The sequence below is a fragment of the Manacus vitellinus genome, unplaced genomic scaffold (assembly GCF_001715985.3).
Source record: "Manacus vitellinus isolate BGI_N305 unplaced genomic scaffold, ASM171598v3 scaffold_79_pilon, whole genome shotgun sequence".
Taxonomy (NCBI): Eukaryota; Metazoa; Chordata; class Aves; order Passeriformes; family Pipridae; genus Manacus; species Manacus vitellinus.
Genome location: NW_021940812.1, coordinates 1,398,200 through 1,413,938, shown reverse-complemented (window position 1 = coordinate 1,413,938; position 15,739 = coordinate 1,398,200).

Genomic DNA, 15,739 nt, shown 5'->3' with positions numbered 1-15,739 from the left:
ACTTCAGTAGCTGTGGAACAGGGACCTAAACAATAATGGCAGAGACAGGTATGGTGACTCTGCTTACCTTCGCTCAGGACTTTCTATGAGTTTTCAAATTCCAGAAGCTATAGTTGCTCTGGATTCTATATAAAAAACTCCAAATTTTGCTCAGTACTACATACCCTGTGCTATAAAATGCAAGTGTGTTCGTGCCTTTTTAATAAGTTAACATACTTGCAGCCTCTGGAATCCATGAATTAAAATTACTTTATGTGAACTAGTCATCATCACTTTATTAAATACTTTTGAAAGTTCTGCATAAATAATATATTTGCCTGTGAGTCTTCCAAAGCAAATCCGTTTGCAGTCGGGAGTGCAACAGATTGTCTTGCAAGGCGATTAAGTGAACAACAGAGAATTCCAGATCCAGTAATTCTGGTTCTGTACTTGCTGCATTACTGGGGCAGGTTGCTTTGCATCTCCTGCCTCAGATTTCCCTCTCTAAGCTGATAAGAATAGTGCTAAACTTCTTCTTTTAAACCTTTCAGTAAAAACTGCTGTGTCCTAACTTCTGTACATTAAGCTGTTTCCACAGCAATAGTCATTATCACTTTTATTTATACTGGGTTTGAATGTTAACTTTTTTTTTTTTTTTCAAAATACTTAGTAGCTTATTTTTGGAACAGGCACAATCATTTTTTTATGTTTTTTATATTTAAATCGTTATTTATTTTTGCACATACACTCAAATGGTTAAAAATCACCAGTCAGGAATCCAGTACAGCAGCCTTTTGAGTTTAATTCCTTTAAACACTTAAAATTAATACGAGGGCATTAAGAACAGTGTTATCAACAGCAAATTGTTCCTAATTCCCTGGAGAAAATGTGCTTCTAACTTATTCTTTTAACCATAGTTACCTCTTTGTGAGCTTTCTTTCTAGTCTGGCAAACCCAGACTGCATTTTCATAGCATGAGAGGCTGGCCCAGAGCAGTGGTCCAGTTGAGGGCTGAACTTCTCAAAGTGACACTCAACTCCGAGACACTGTTTTCCATTCAAAGTTAAACTTGTCTTTGGATGAATTCCTCCAAACCAGACAATAAACAGCTCTTGGGTTATTTCAGCAACATCCTGTGATGCAACAAAAGTTCTGTCACACTTGACAGGAGATTCTGGATTTAAAATGTACAAATGAGGGGTGAAAATCAAATTCACTCTCTTGTAGGTGTCATGTAGGACCTGATCTATGACCTGTTGGCAGTGGCAGCAATTGTAGGAGGCAGCAGTACCTCTTGAAAGATAGCCACAGGTGAAAGATGCTTTCTCTTTGAGCAAATTCCCTTGAAAGGTGGAAGTAGATTAGGAAGTGGAAAAGACTTAAAAATAATAAATTTCTTACTTAAGAAAAGAGAACAGTATGAGGATTAATACAAAGTTTATGGAAAACGCTGGTGTAATAAACTTTGAACAGAAAACATTCTAAGTGTATTTCAGCCCCACGACTATCTGTAGTTTCAGAGCTGTGAGCAGTTTCATGTGTACCAAATTTTGATATCACTGTAATTTTTCTTTCTGTTTCCTTCTGCATTCTTGTTACATATTTATGCCCTTGCTGCAGCTTATCTCCCTTGTTGTCTGCAATCCACTTGATGCATCTTATTTCGACTGTAGTTTCTTCAGAGCAATGTGACCCTGGGACCCCTGAAACAGCTGCAAGGGTGGAGAACAGGAGAGCCTGTGAGCTGAGAAATGGGCTGAACAAGCAATATGTCAAGTGTGTTATTAATGTGTCATGTGTGGAGTCCCTGGAAAGCTGATCAATCACCAAAGATCAAAATCTCAACAGAACACATATCTTCTTGTAGTGTAAAATATAAAAATTATTACCAGCTCCAACTGGCTGCAGGGAGGTTTGGGCTTTACTTTGGCTTCTGAACTGAGAGCAGCACTCAGAAGCCTGGGTATTGCTCTGGCCCCCAGTATTTGCAGTATATTTTAGGGATCTAGAGAAAAGAAATCAAGAAACACCAACTGTTAAATATATTACAGTGGTTTATTTCTATTTTTTTTTCAGTCTGGATACTGGAAGTCTTAATGACTAAGCTTTACTTCGTTTCACCAGGAAGCCCATCTGGTGTCAGGACAGCAGGGGAATTGGGGTGAAGCTGACAAATGTCAGTCCTTCCTTGGAAGAATGACTCAATGCAGTAGAAAATGTTTAAGATCCCCCATTCTTAGGTAAAGGAAGTGGTAGCCCATGATAAACATATCAGAATAAATAAGTCTTGGGAGTGTTTCCCAAGATTTCCTGACAAGGAGCCAATGTACAGCATTGTTGGCCTTGCCCAAATGCTGAGCTTTGGGAAGGGCTTGCTTGGTCTGGACACAGGCCAGGCTGTAAAAGAGCAGAAGGACATGTGATGACTCCAGGCAAACCTCAGAGCATCACAAGGAACTCCTGTGGCTCAGATTCTTGTGGCCCATACCTGTGAACAAAGCCCCGTGCTTGGTGGAGCCCCACTGAACATATAGACATTGTGCGGAGGTACCAAATGCCAATCATACGAAACTTCCAGATCAGAGTTTATGTTCCTGAGAACTCCTCGTGCCAGAAGGCTATAATCCTGTTAAAAGCCTCTGGGAACTACTGCAATACAAATAATAGTAGCAATAATTAGCTCTGCTTTAATTGATACTGTGTATTCCTCAAATGTCAGTGAAAATTTACTTTGCTAAGCCAACAACTTCTCCCCTGGAACTCTGCTGACTTTACCAGAATTACACAAGGGGTGAGTTTGGATCGTTGTAGGTTCCTGGCATAAATTATCAGCTGTTGATTCCTTGCCCTTTAAAACTTGGCAAGCATACAAGAAGAGTTTGCCAGACATGCAAGAACTAGGTCTATGCATTTATGGGGAAATCCTTTGGGACCATGCACAGAAAGGAGTACAATTTGCTAGAAGTACCCAGCTGTGAAATCCAGGAACTCCCGCACACAACCCGAGCAATTTAGAGTGTATTTAGCCTGGCATTAATACCAGTGGTTCCTGGAAGCTGGATGCCCTCAGCTTTATGAAAGCATGAATGTGATTGTAACAAACGCTGTAAATGTGTGGAGATGCTAAGTTTACAGAATAGTCATAATAGGGAGGATTTTGGTTGGCATAATCTGGAGTCAGTTTATGGTTACTCCTGTTTATCCCAGTGGCTAGGAGTTGTCTCCACAACATTGAGAGTGTAGATCTGAGCACATCATTGGCATAAATAAGTAAAGATAATACAGTTCAGAGCACTCAACATCTTCAATATGAACGTCCTCATCTGGACCTTTGTCTTACTGGGCACCCAAGAATTTTGATGCCCCATCCTTCATGAACAACATCTGCCCTGTCACACTGCTGCAGCTGTGTGCTCAGACACTCCTTGGGGATTCTTTCTAAGGGAGGGATAAATGATCCTTACCTTTAGTTGTCTGAAGCTCAGATGCCTAAGCTAAGCTCGTTGTGTGAGCCTCCTTCATTCAGTTACATTAGATGGACTGAATGATGGCTCTTAGCTTTGGGAGACAAATCTTGATCAAAGTGAAGGGAAATAAATCTCAAGCATAGAGTTGCTGTTTTGATAGTATTGGGAAAGATTAGTGCCAGTAGCAGATCTTGAGTCTAAAATTTTCCATACTTACCAGGAAAAGACTCCTGGCTGGTAGAATTTCAGCACATATTACAGGATCAAACAATTTGTGTTTGTTAGGCCTAAGGGGTAGTGGGTTTAGGCTTTAATGGGGTCTTTCAGAGACTCAGAGATACAATGCACCTGATTTGATGGGTTTATATGCACAAAAGTGGCGTTGCCAAACAGACTCAGGAACAGATCACTCTAGCACATTACCAATAAGCCAATTAGTGAAATGAAGCATTGCAAGTATTAGGCTGCTTTATGCAAATATGTTTGTGTGGAAGAGAGAATCGTTTGAACTGGGTTTAGCATTCAGGAAGACCTTGCCAGTATGATACGTGGTGATAGTTGCTATAGCTGTTATTGATCAGTCTCTTTTTTCACCCCATATGTGTGGATGTAAATGCAATGAGTGATGTGAACCTTAATGAACACAAGGATGGTCAGGATTTAGACCTTATCATGTGAGGTTTTTTCAGTAGCTACGTTTGTTCTGCAGTTTTCACAACATCTTCTAACATTAACTTTGGTTATATTGTTTTTCCATTGCAGTGATTGACAGCATCAGTATTTTACTTGGGAAAATCCACAAATTTTTCACATTCAGCTAAGTTCCTTACCAGGAAGAATGAGAGAATTAGGCCTTACATATCAAATCAGTTCCATTTGGGGACCTTAGTTTATCTAGTTGATCCAACAGATTCATTTATCACAGCCCATCCGTGTTAATCTGGGCACCTTTCCTTTAATGAGTTCCTGGCAGCCCAGGAGCACGTGATGGAACATGACCCATTCCAGAGGGCTCAGGTACAGGATAGAGATGCATTATCCAATGCAGCAGGGGCTGAAGTGCTATCTTGTATAACAAATTATTGACTTCATTGTACATAGTACCAGGATTTAATTAAGCGATAAGGCCCATCATAGTGGCCCTTTATCTAGCAGATAAGGATTTACCAAGCTTACCCAAGAGGTCTTTATCTGAAAGATAAGAAAAAGGTACGTAAGATGCCTTCTCCTGTTTTTAAATCTTTAATTGAAAAGACCTTATTTTTTAAGTTCTAGGCTGTTGTCTTTTCTTCGTGGCTTAGTATTAAAGATTCAGATAGACTTTTATAAGGGAGGTTGTAATAGAGAAGAATGTTACCAGTGGCCTTCACTGGGTGAAATTAATAAGATTTATGTAGTTTTTATTCACAATGCACCAGCTCTCAGCTGAAGTGGAAATTTAGCCTTTGATTCGCAGGAGATTTTCCAGTGACTTCATGATGCCATGGTCATGAAAGAGATTCATTCACCTCTGATTTCAGAGGGTTATAATTGTGATTATGTTGTAAAGTTTAGAAAACATTGGGATTGCACAATAAAAGAAAATAAGGGATGGAGATAATTTCAAGACAGTTCTTTTAATGACCGTGTTGTCAACTAAGCTAAATTATGCCTAATTTTCTATCCTTTGTCTATATAAGCAGAAAACATATAAAGAAATTAAGGCTAATGCAAAGAACTGGCACTCAGAATAAGGTAAACACACTGGAAAACACAAAGCTAATGCTCAGTGGAGAAAAACACAGAGGAAATTCCAGAGAAAGGAGAGAAGAGCATATGTTTTTTATGAGAACGGCACATAAAGGCCACTGCATGGTTGAAAACAGGACAGGATCTTTGGATTTAGCAGATTTAGTCCCTAATGTTACAGACACTTTTTAATAGAGTCTTTCATAAAGGTTCAAGCCTTTTTCAGAAGTAGCTGGGCTGTTGCCTCCACCTCCCTTAGAGGAAGCCTGTTGTGCAACATCCTTATACTAATAATTATCTGAGATCTTCCAGTTTACAGTATGACTGTATCCCTGGCCTTTCCATACTTGTTTGTTCTTAGTGCTGATACTATCTTTTAGCATAAGTGACATTTCTTCCTTCCCAGTGTTTTTCCTTTCCATCCCCATCTAAGCCCATAAATCAGTCAGCCTTTACTACGGTACATAAACCAAGTCCCCCTTGGACCATTTTGTCCTTGCAGGTCCAGGAGTGACAACCACCAATTGAGTCTGTGCCCCTTCTGGGACCAGGGAGACATCAGACTTGCTGCTCGTTCCACCTCAAGTTGCTTTGTGTATGCTCTGTGAAATTCTCCTGAATTTCCAGACATCCAAGAACCTAAGCTGCCACATACTGGAAATCCAGTAGATTATTGCCCAAAGCAGTTGTCTACCACATAAATTGATAGCGTTGGCAGCTCTGCTTGTGAAAGACCCCCTGTTCCCCAGATTGTTAATCATCCTGCTCTGCACCTGTTCCAGCTTGAATTCTTCATGCTTGAATGGGGCAGTAAAGCAGAGTCTGAAGGGATCAGATTGTGTTAGAAGAGCTTGGAGCAATTCAAGCCAGGACTGAGTAGCAATTCTAATGAGAGATACCCTCCAGGTTACACGAGAGGCAAATTGCCTCGGTGGTGAGTGGAAGTTTGTTGTGCTGCTTTGAGCCTGTTTGTTCAGGAACCAGGGGATTTCATTTCCATTGTTGACAATCTGACACCTTTTATAGGCAATTGATTCACTTTTTAAAAAACTCTCTGGCGTGGAAGCAATAAGTGAGTGGAAAGGTGTGAATTAAAATGTGTACACAGCTAAAGACGATTACTCAGATATTTGCTTAGACCTGAAATCCCAGATGTGAAGCTGGGATTATTCCCTCTTGCTCCAACTACCCTTTGGTAATTGCCTCCCGAGTAATTCTGCTGTGTCTTTTTTCTTGTTTATTTGCAACTTTGAAAACTGATTGAGCTTTCTGCCTCAGAGAAAGCTATAAGCACAGTCCCTCACTCTAACGTATCCCATACAGAGTTCTCTTACCTTGGTGTAGCCTCTCATGCCTTGAAGTCGTTCAAACAGGTCTCTGCTGCCTCATACTCAAGAGAAGCCAGTGGAGCTGCATCCACTGGCTTCAGCAGAATAACTTACCCACCACCTACTTTGTTTTTATTTCGCTTTGTGTTTATAGCACTCAGGGAAAGATTTCACCTGAGTGCTGCTCACAGGCACTTCTGTCCTTTTCTTCCCTGAAAACTAGGGAACAAATTCAGCACCCATCACTTACATGTATTTCAACATGAAATTATTTTGCTTCATACATCTGAATGCTATCTTTTAAAAAGGGATTTTTCTTCCTTCAAATGACACTCCAGTGGGAGCTGCCCCAATCAGCAATGTTTGTGCTCTCGCTCTCTCTGTAGTTGTTCCATTAAAGTAGTGTGAAAGCTACAACTGTGTGTCCACTGTCATTCTGTATTAGAAGTCAGGGGTAGGGAAATGATATGCAAGGTTGATCCTTCTGTAATACTTTCCTTGGAAGTACAGTTCTGCCGTTTTTGCTGTCAGCCTGCATTTAGAGTGCAGAGAGTGCTGCATGACTTGAAAGCAGCAGTAGGCAATTCCCAGTCTAAACCTTAGATATTTACATATTTATGCTCACTTCAGTGGAGTAAATATGCTGTGAATAAACCCTATTATGTTTGAAACTGTACTTTCAGTATAATAAAAACACACAGTACAGTGGTGCAGTCTCAGGTTTTCTTTTGGTGTCAATATGGGCATAAATTTATTAAATTACATATTGTTAACATTATATTCAGCTTCCAGTGGCGCTTAGAATACCCTGTAGACTGTGAGAAAATAATGAAGGAAAAGTCCTTTAGTTTTTAAACAAAAACTGAAGAGAAAACACTGTCTGTGGGTAAAATAGTTCTGATGGAAATGGCCAGTCTGTCAGGGGTGACTCTACACCTTTGTTATTATTACTTTTGAAGTTGTGTGCTTTGGAATGTGCCATCTAATGCAAGGGATTTTTTCAAAGGATGTTGTCAGGTGTTGCTGATACAATACCATGATGTTGCCTCTGTCACAACCTTATGTTCGTGCCACGTTCTGGGGAAGAAATTGTTTGATACCCACCAAAATTTCTCAGAGTTTCTGTTCTGGAAAAGGTGATGGGCTGATGCTTGGGTTTGCATGGTCCCCTCAGCAGTTACTGCAACATTATGCTAAGATGAGGGGTCCCTGTGAGAAGTAGTCTTTTCATTTTACAAAAGCTCCAGCCAGAACATCTGCTTTCTGTTCTGAGTCTTACTTCCAACCTTTTCCATGACCTTCCTCAAGACACGACACTTTCCTCTGCTTCCATTTCCTTCCTGTCTTCCATATGTGTCTTGTATACTCTTCATTCGGTATACAACTGAATTTTAAATTCTTTCATTATTTCAAAGCAATGATCTTTTTCTGTGTGTGTGCAAATCTTTATCACCAATATATCATCCAGAGGAGTCCTGAAGAAACCAACAGGCTGCTCGCTGTAGGAAGCTCTGTATCAGGCTCCACATCAGTGTAGTTATGTCTTTGCTTTTACAGCTTGACCCTAAATCCACTGAAGTAGAAGAGTTTTACATTACCTTGGCACAGACAAGCCCCTAATGTTTGCAAAGAGCCTTTCACTAAAGCCAAAGGTCAAGTTTTACTCCATCTGCTAGATGGTGTATGAAGACTACTCATCTTAATAGGAATAGTCATAGGATTTTCCATGGAGTATTTGCCAGCATCCATCTAGGCTCAAGCTTTCACATTCATACATGACCTGTATTACAGAGGAAACTTCCAGGCTGAGAAGCAAACTCAGAGGAGCTGAAAGTGTAACAGTTTTGTGTATGTCTTCCCAGTACAGGGCATGAGAAATCTCTTACGGAGAACCTAAATGAAGGAAAAGGAGTTACAGGAGTTGCAGAGTAAGGAGAGTTGAAAAATAAAAAAGGTAAGGAACTATAAAAGCTGTAAAAAGACGACGGATCTCTGGCTAAGCACATCAGAACTCAAACCGTAGATAGTCATGTCAGATTGTTGACAATAATTCAGGCTTTGCTGGACACTGGGATTTGGGCTGAATCCACCAGTGTCTACTTGACAGAGAAAAGATAAGATCAATTAAACACTTTGAAATTTGCCATTGAGACTGAAATGTGCTTCTTAACTTTGAGGGAAGACTGAAAAAAACCCACCTCCAAAAGGCATTTGATGCCCTTTTTTTCAGACAAAGTATTATCTGTGAAATTTCCATGTGGAATACTTTTTAAGAAAGACGAATTTTAATAGGAGTTGCAGGAAGAAGTTTGTGCCAATGCAGTCTGCAGCCTTAGACATGCCAAGGACTGTGTGTTGAGTGTGTGAGGGGCAGAAGAGTGGCTGTGACCTGTGCTTACCTCAGGAGAACACCTTCAAGCGATGCTGAAGTGGCTGTGCTACTTTAGGACATAAAACATACAACTCACCTTCTGTGGAGTTAGCATGCTGTGACAAGTGGCCATTTCACTTCTCATAGTTGCCCCTTTATGATCCTCATGACTGTGTTTTCAATTTATTGGTTGTCTCTCTTTGTGTGCTTACTTTGTGAGTTCTTTGAGGTAGGGACACTCATGAAAGCCTGGAGAAGGCAGATCCCAATCTCAATAAGAGAATGAAACAAAGACCTCGTAAGAGCATCACTTTGGTCAGAGATTGAAGAAGATTAAGGATCAGTATGCAGTTCTACTCTGAGGAGCTACTGGCAAAATTAGCTCAAGAAACAGAAGTACCTTGTGTACTGCCTTTTGTTGAAGTCTGGATAATATTTGCTTATATTTCTTTGCAGTTTTGGTTTAGGGAAAATACAGATTTCTTTCTGTTAGGCATCAATGCTGTCAGGACGTGTTCAGATTATGATACATTCACAGGTATGTTCACATTCTCATTCAGTCAGCACAATCTCACTTCACACCATTTACCACAGAATCATTATTTAAAAAGCAGATGAGTCCTCAAATGAAGAGAATGTATACACCTGTATCAGTAAAGAGAAGACATCAGAGTTTACTCTCTGGGGATGAGTGGTCCAGCTCACTGAACTCGTTACCCCCAGAACAGGGTGACCAGACTCTCCTCACCAGTCACCACTTTCATTCTCATTTTAAAACTAAGAATAAAATTATATGGGAGGAGTAGGGGTCTATAGAGAAATATGTACTCCTCAGCTATTGCTAGAAGCCTAATGTCACAGGAATCAAAGTAGGCTCATTTTTCAGTCTTCTCAGGTCTATGACTACAGATGGATTTATTCTCTGTGTTACAATGCAGATCAGTGTAAAGATACTGGCAGGGACTCATTTGGAACTGGCTCAGGACCCAGACATAGACCAGCGACATGAAGCTCCAGATACAGCAATTCATCACAGTCATGCTGCTTTCCAGGCAGAGCGGTGTAGACCTTCACAAGGATGTTGTCCAAGATCACAGAAGTTTGATGTTATTGCAAAACTGATTTCCTCTCCCCTAATTCTCAGCCTTATACAGGACTATTGGGTCATTGTTCCTCTCTGGGGAGGTTAGATTTCATTTCTGTGGCGAATCAAACACAAATCTCCAGAAGACTGTTGTTGCACAGAACACAGACTGCTGGCAGTTGTTCCCAGAGTCAAAGGCCCATAAAATAAGTTATGGGGTTATCAACTGAGGAAACAGCAAGATACTTTCAAATTGTAACAAATATATTTCTATATTGAGTCTATTAAACTGTAGTGGGTAGGATTTTTGCCATCATTTTCAGTGAATAGAGCCCTGAGAAATTTAAAAGCATGAAGACCTTGAGTTGTTTTTATTTTAGAAAACATGAGAAATGGTATGCAGAGAAAACTTTTGTACAAACCACAATAACTTGACAGATCTTCTGCTGAGGATAGTGCACACCAAAGCAAACCAGTATGTCTTAATTAATAACCCTGTCTACTCAGTACAACTGCAGTAATACTAATGATTTCCTGAGTAGTCTAGACTGAATACAAGGCTTTTTAGCCTTCTGTTTGATTTGTTTTTTCAGAACTGTAGTGTTTTGAAGATAAATAAAAACTGCTAATGAATATGTATATGTTTCCTGATGCAGAGTATTTCAGTGAATATTCTAGGACTGTTTTGTAGTTTGCAATGAACATGCTCCTTTGAAGTTTTTACTGATCTAAAAGTGTAATCATTATGTTTGGGTCACACAGAAGTTTACTGATTTAGTTAGACAAAGAAACTAAGCTTAGACAAAATATTTCAAGACATGAACCTTTTTCAACTTCAAACTGCAAAATACTGTGAAAATTCTTTTCAATAGCTGCAAGATAGTTAAAAATTCATTTAACGATATGGAACAAGCTTGAGTTTTATATCTTAGAGAAAAACAACAAAACCAATCATTTTCTCATTGCTTAAACAAGAAAAGTGAATGAATTGAGAGGCTCTGGAAGAAAAGGTCCATATGAAGGTCGAATGGAGACTATACTATGCAGCACCTGCTGTACAGCCTGATGACTTCATGCCCTGCTGTCCAGGGAGACTGGTGGCAGCTGGGGTCTTGGGGAGCAGGTGTCCCTGGTCTGCAACCCTGGACAATCCCAGGGACGAGAGCATAACTGGCTGCATGGCTGTTTGCTTGGTGACTGTTCATGTGGTCTGATTTCAGAATCACAGCTATGGGAGCATCCTCTGACTTGGCTTTAATGGGAAGCCGAGGTGGGTGAGATGAAGTCTTCAGTTTGACTTTTGAAGCAGGGGGGGAAAAAATGAAATACTCAATACTGAACATTAGATTTCCATTTCCTCTTTGTGTTTTCAAGCTTCCAGTGTCAGTCAAAAGGCTTTAGCAAGCACATCATCCTGTTGCATAAGGTACTGCAGAAGCTCAGGCAGCCCAGCCACATTCAACCTTTTGGGTTGCATTTAAGATTGTTTTGGAAGTAGCATTCACCTCTGCCGTGGGGTGAGGGGACTGTGTTTACTACAAGAGCATTTATAAGAGTTATAAGAGAGTTGACTGCAACCACTAAGGCTGAACCCATCACAAGCTGCTGCCCAAACCTCCTCATAGGCCCCAAATCCTTGCACTGGATCTCTCTGGAGCAGATGCTGCTCTCTCTGTGTGTGTGTGTGTGTGCAATACTCCTGTGACACAATCAACTGGGAATTAGTGAAACCTTATTTTTACTGGTGACTTAAAATAGGATTCAAATTCCCTGAAGGGGAGGGGACCGATCCTGCATCCAGCGATGCTCGGGTCTGACATAAGCACAGCCCTGCAATCCTGTAAGACAATTAGCATTACAATCAGCTTTGCTGCATCATCCAGAAATCCTGCACTGAGGAAGTGTCCAATGAGGTCATTTCATGCCGGGTGATTCACCACAGTAACTCCAATTCCAGCCCCACCGTGGTGCTACCTGGCTGGAGCTCCAGTCAGGCAAGGCAGGAGGCTCTGCTGCTGAGGCTCCCTGTTTCTCGATTCGTTTAGGCCCCTGGTGTCACCTCCCAGGGTGCTGGCAGTAGCAGACCTGTGACATACCAGCAAGTGCTGTGTCTCTTCAGCGTAGGTGCCAGATGCCAGATGCCAATGGAAGGAAGGACACTTATTGGTCCACCTTGGGCTCCAAATGAGTCCAGCCTGAGCTCAGGTTGGGATGCCTGCTTCCCAACAGAGCCTGTGGGTTTGGGGAAGGTTTCAAATCCAGCTGATTAAGCTGACAGGTGTCAGGCTGCAGCTGCAGAGCAAAGGCTGCTCTGATGGGAGCTGCTGACCTTCCTGTTAATCTGGGAAGAGCCTGCTCAAGCAGAAATTTGCAAGGGAAACTGCTCGATGTTTTGGCTACGTCAGGTTTGGCAACCATTAAAAAAAAAATATTAATATTTTAGGGGGTTTTTTTCCTTGAAAGCATTTTGTGATTAGTTATTCAGAAACCAGAGACTGATGGCCACATTCCTCTCTTTCCAGCAGGAGCTATGCTGAAATGCACATTCACTACCTGTCATGGGGAAGCATTGTCTGCTCTGGTACCAATGGTGCTGACTTTGCGATGTACCTCCCAGAACCTGCTCACCTTTATGTTTGCATTGACAATATGAATCACCTCAAGAGCAAATGTTTTAGTCAGTGATTGCACAAGTACCAGCTCGTGGTGAATCCTTGTTTGCACAGCAGCTGTGGAGTTGTGTCAAACAAATGATTCCAGAAAGTTCTTTTGCACCATGCCAGGCCTCCTGCAAAGAGAACGGGTCAGCGGTGCTGTTTAGTGCCTAAATTTAGCAAAAGGGATCTTCTGCAGCAAATTAAGGGAACACTATTATCAAACATTTCTAAGTTTGAAAGCCAGGCTTTGTTGGGCTAAACATCCTGCCTACCAGTTTGGTCTTGTTCCAGCAGTTATTCCAAGAGCTGATGTACATGTAGGGTTTGTTATCGTCCTGACTGTAAGAAAAGGATGAGCTCTGAAACCCACTGGTCCAATTCTGTGAATGCGTATGCGGTGGATGTTTCTGGGTGTGGAAGCTCTGCCTGATAGAGATCAAGAAGAACGTCAGTGCCAGGTTTTGTCTTGTGCCTCCCAGGAGGCTCAGCACAAGACAAGGAAGGAAAACAGCTTCATAATGTCTTTGCGGTTCTGGGTTTCGGGACTGTTCCAAATGCTGGCAATGCTGCCAACCTTCACCCCAAGCGTTGCTATAGCTTATAGATGCTGCCCACAGTTGCCCACCAGCTGCTATGCAACCCAAAATAGGCTCAGCACAAAGCACTCCAGGAAGCCCCCTCTTCTTTTCCCTCCATGTCCCCTTCATCCGGCGCTCTGATGCGGAGAGGTTAGACCAAAGTAAAGAGGTTAACTCATGAATAAGTTGAATTAATTTAAATCATATTTAATTTTTTTTTAAAAAAGCAGATTTTCTCTTGCAGACTTGAAACGAAGCAACATTTAGTTTTGCTAATCATTCTTACTATTTATTTGCAATTCTTAAGATAATTTTAATACTCGCTTCATCTTTTTTTACCTTGTTGGAAATAAAATGAGCTGTTAAGGTTTTTTTTCTTTTCCTTTTTGTGTCTGCTTTTCTACTTTTCTTCTTGCCACTCTATAACTATTTAAAACTTTTTTGGTTATTACAAATAGTGCAGGGAATAATAATAATAATAATAATAATAATAATAATAATAATAATAATAATAATCCAAAACAAAACTTTAAAATATTAATAGATTGATGGCATTTCTTTTTCTTTTCTATTTTTACAACACTTCCAAACCTGGGAAATTTTGAAAAGTTAGGTCTTGATCCTACAACCATGTAAAAAATTGTGGACCATGTCAGAACAAAAGTCCGTCTGGCACAGTATTTATCTCCAGGAAAGACCAGTATGTAGAGCCAACACCAAAAAAGGAAGCAAGAACAATTATATGTACTCCAAATATTTTCCATACATTTGTCTGGAAAGGGACGAACTAGAAATTATACCTTTGTTTCACTCCTGTCATTGCTATCTTGCTTCTTGGTATGAGATCAAGGTTCAAAGACAAGATTAGATCCTTTACTCCTTTTGCTAAATTTAAATCATGAATGACTACAAGTGACCATTGAATTTGGGGGTTTCCCTGAAATTTCTCTGAAATATTTATAGGCATTCTTGTTTTCTAAATGCATTGTGACCATTCAGCACAGTCTCTCATGGAGGTGCTGCGGTGTGGGATGCAGCTATGGTGGTGTGGGATGAAAATATTTGGTAAAGAGGTGATTACTAGTCAAGGAGATTGCTGGGATGAGAAATTAATCTTATCAGAGCCACTAGAAAATGGAGAGGATATATATTGAGAAAATACGTTTAGAAATTTTCAGTTAAGCCTCTTGAAAAATGCTGGAGAAGAGCAAGAGCCATTTGTTTGCTTGTTCTTTTTGTATTCATCTTTCCCCTTGGTGCTTGCTCTATTTCTTTCTGAATAAATTTCTATCTAAAATATTTGGCACAGTTTTACCCTCTATATAGCATTGCTTTATATCATGGTTTAGCTTGAGCATCCCATGCCAACATCACCTTCTTTTCGCTGTACAGAAGGTAGTTCCTGATCACCTCACACAGGTATCTCATGAGCATTCCTGATGTTCCTTGTATGCTATGTTACCCTCAATAAGAATTTACTGAAATGAGAAACCATGCCACTAATCAGTACAAAAAGCCTTACAGGGTGCTGAAGGGTGTGCTGACAGAACAACAAGGTACCCCAGCCCCACAGCCTTGATCATGTTATATTATGCTCACACAGGTGCTCTGCTTGTGGAGCAGGCTTCCCACTCTCATTCGCCTGTTCAGCTTCTGACAGTTTTTCTCTCTCATTGAACAAGACGTCCTGCATCATACAAAAGAGGTGGTTTTAGTGATGTCTTTGAGGTGTGAAAATTATAAGTAGGATTTACTGCCTCAAGTTAGTATTTAATTCCCTGCCATGAAGACAAGCACAGGATGGCTCCTGAGTGTTACCCTACCAGGCCTGCTGCTAACAGTGTTTGCCACAACTTTACACTTCTGAGATAGGAGATGAGTTGGAGGGCCTGCAGTGTTTCTTCTCGTCATCCCTCAGGTGTATTGCTCTAGTTTTGTCATCCTCACCAGGACTTCTATAGCATTACCATGAACCAAAGGTTTTGCTGTTGACCCTGTGAAACCATGTGATGTTTTCACCCCTTGCTTTAGAGCAGAACATCATGGTTGTGATATGCTAGAGAAAGAGGCTGTCGGGGAGGAGATGGAGTGGAGAAAGGGTGATCCTTTCCAAGGGAGCTTTCCAAGGATTTCTGGTCAGCTTTAAGGGAGAACAAAGCTGCCTTAACACTTGGGTTCGTTGCTGACTTTTAGGCTTGGAAAAATGCCCATTTGGCTGCTGAGGCAGCAGCCTGAATTGTTGTGCAACTTGGCTGTGAAGGGAATGCAAAGGGATTTCTTCCCCTTCAGGTTCACGCATCGCTAACCATGCCAGGCGTGTTGCTCCGTACTGTACACCCTGAATGAATAAACTGCTCCTAATAAAGAACTGATGTTGCTAATATCTTCGTGTAATTTAAACCAAGGCTTTTTGAATTTAGCTCATTTGGGGAAGAAAAAAAATCCACTGATGTTGCAAATGCTTATGCATCTGATTAACTTCGCCGCTTAGCTTAATTTGCAGGATCAGGGCCTTAGCTATCAAGAGGCTACATGGCATTACAGCCC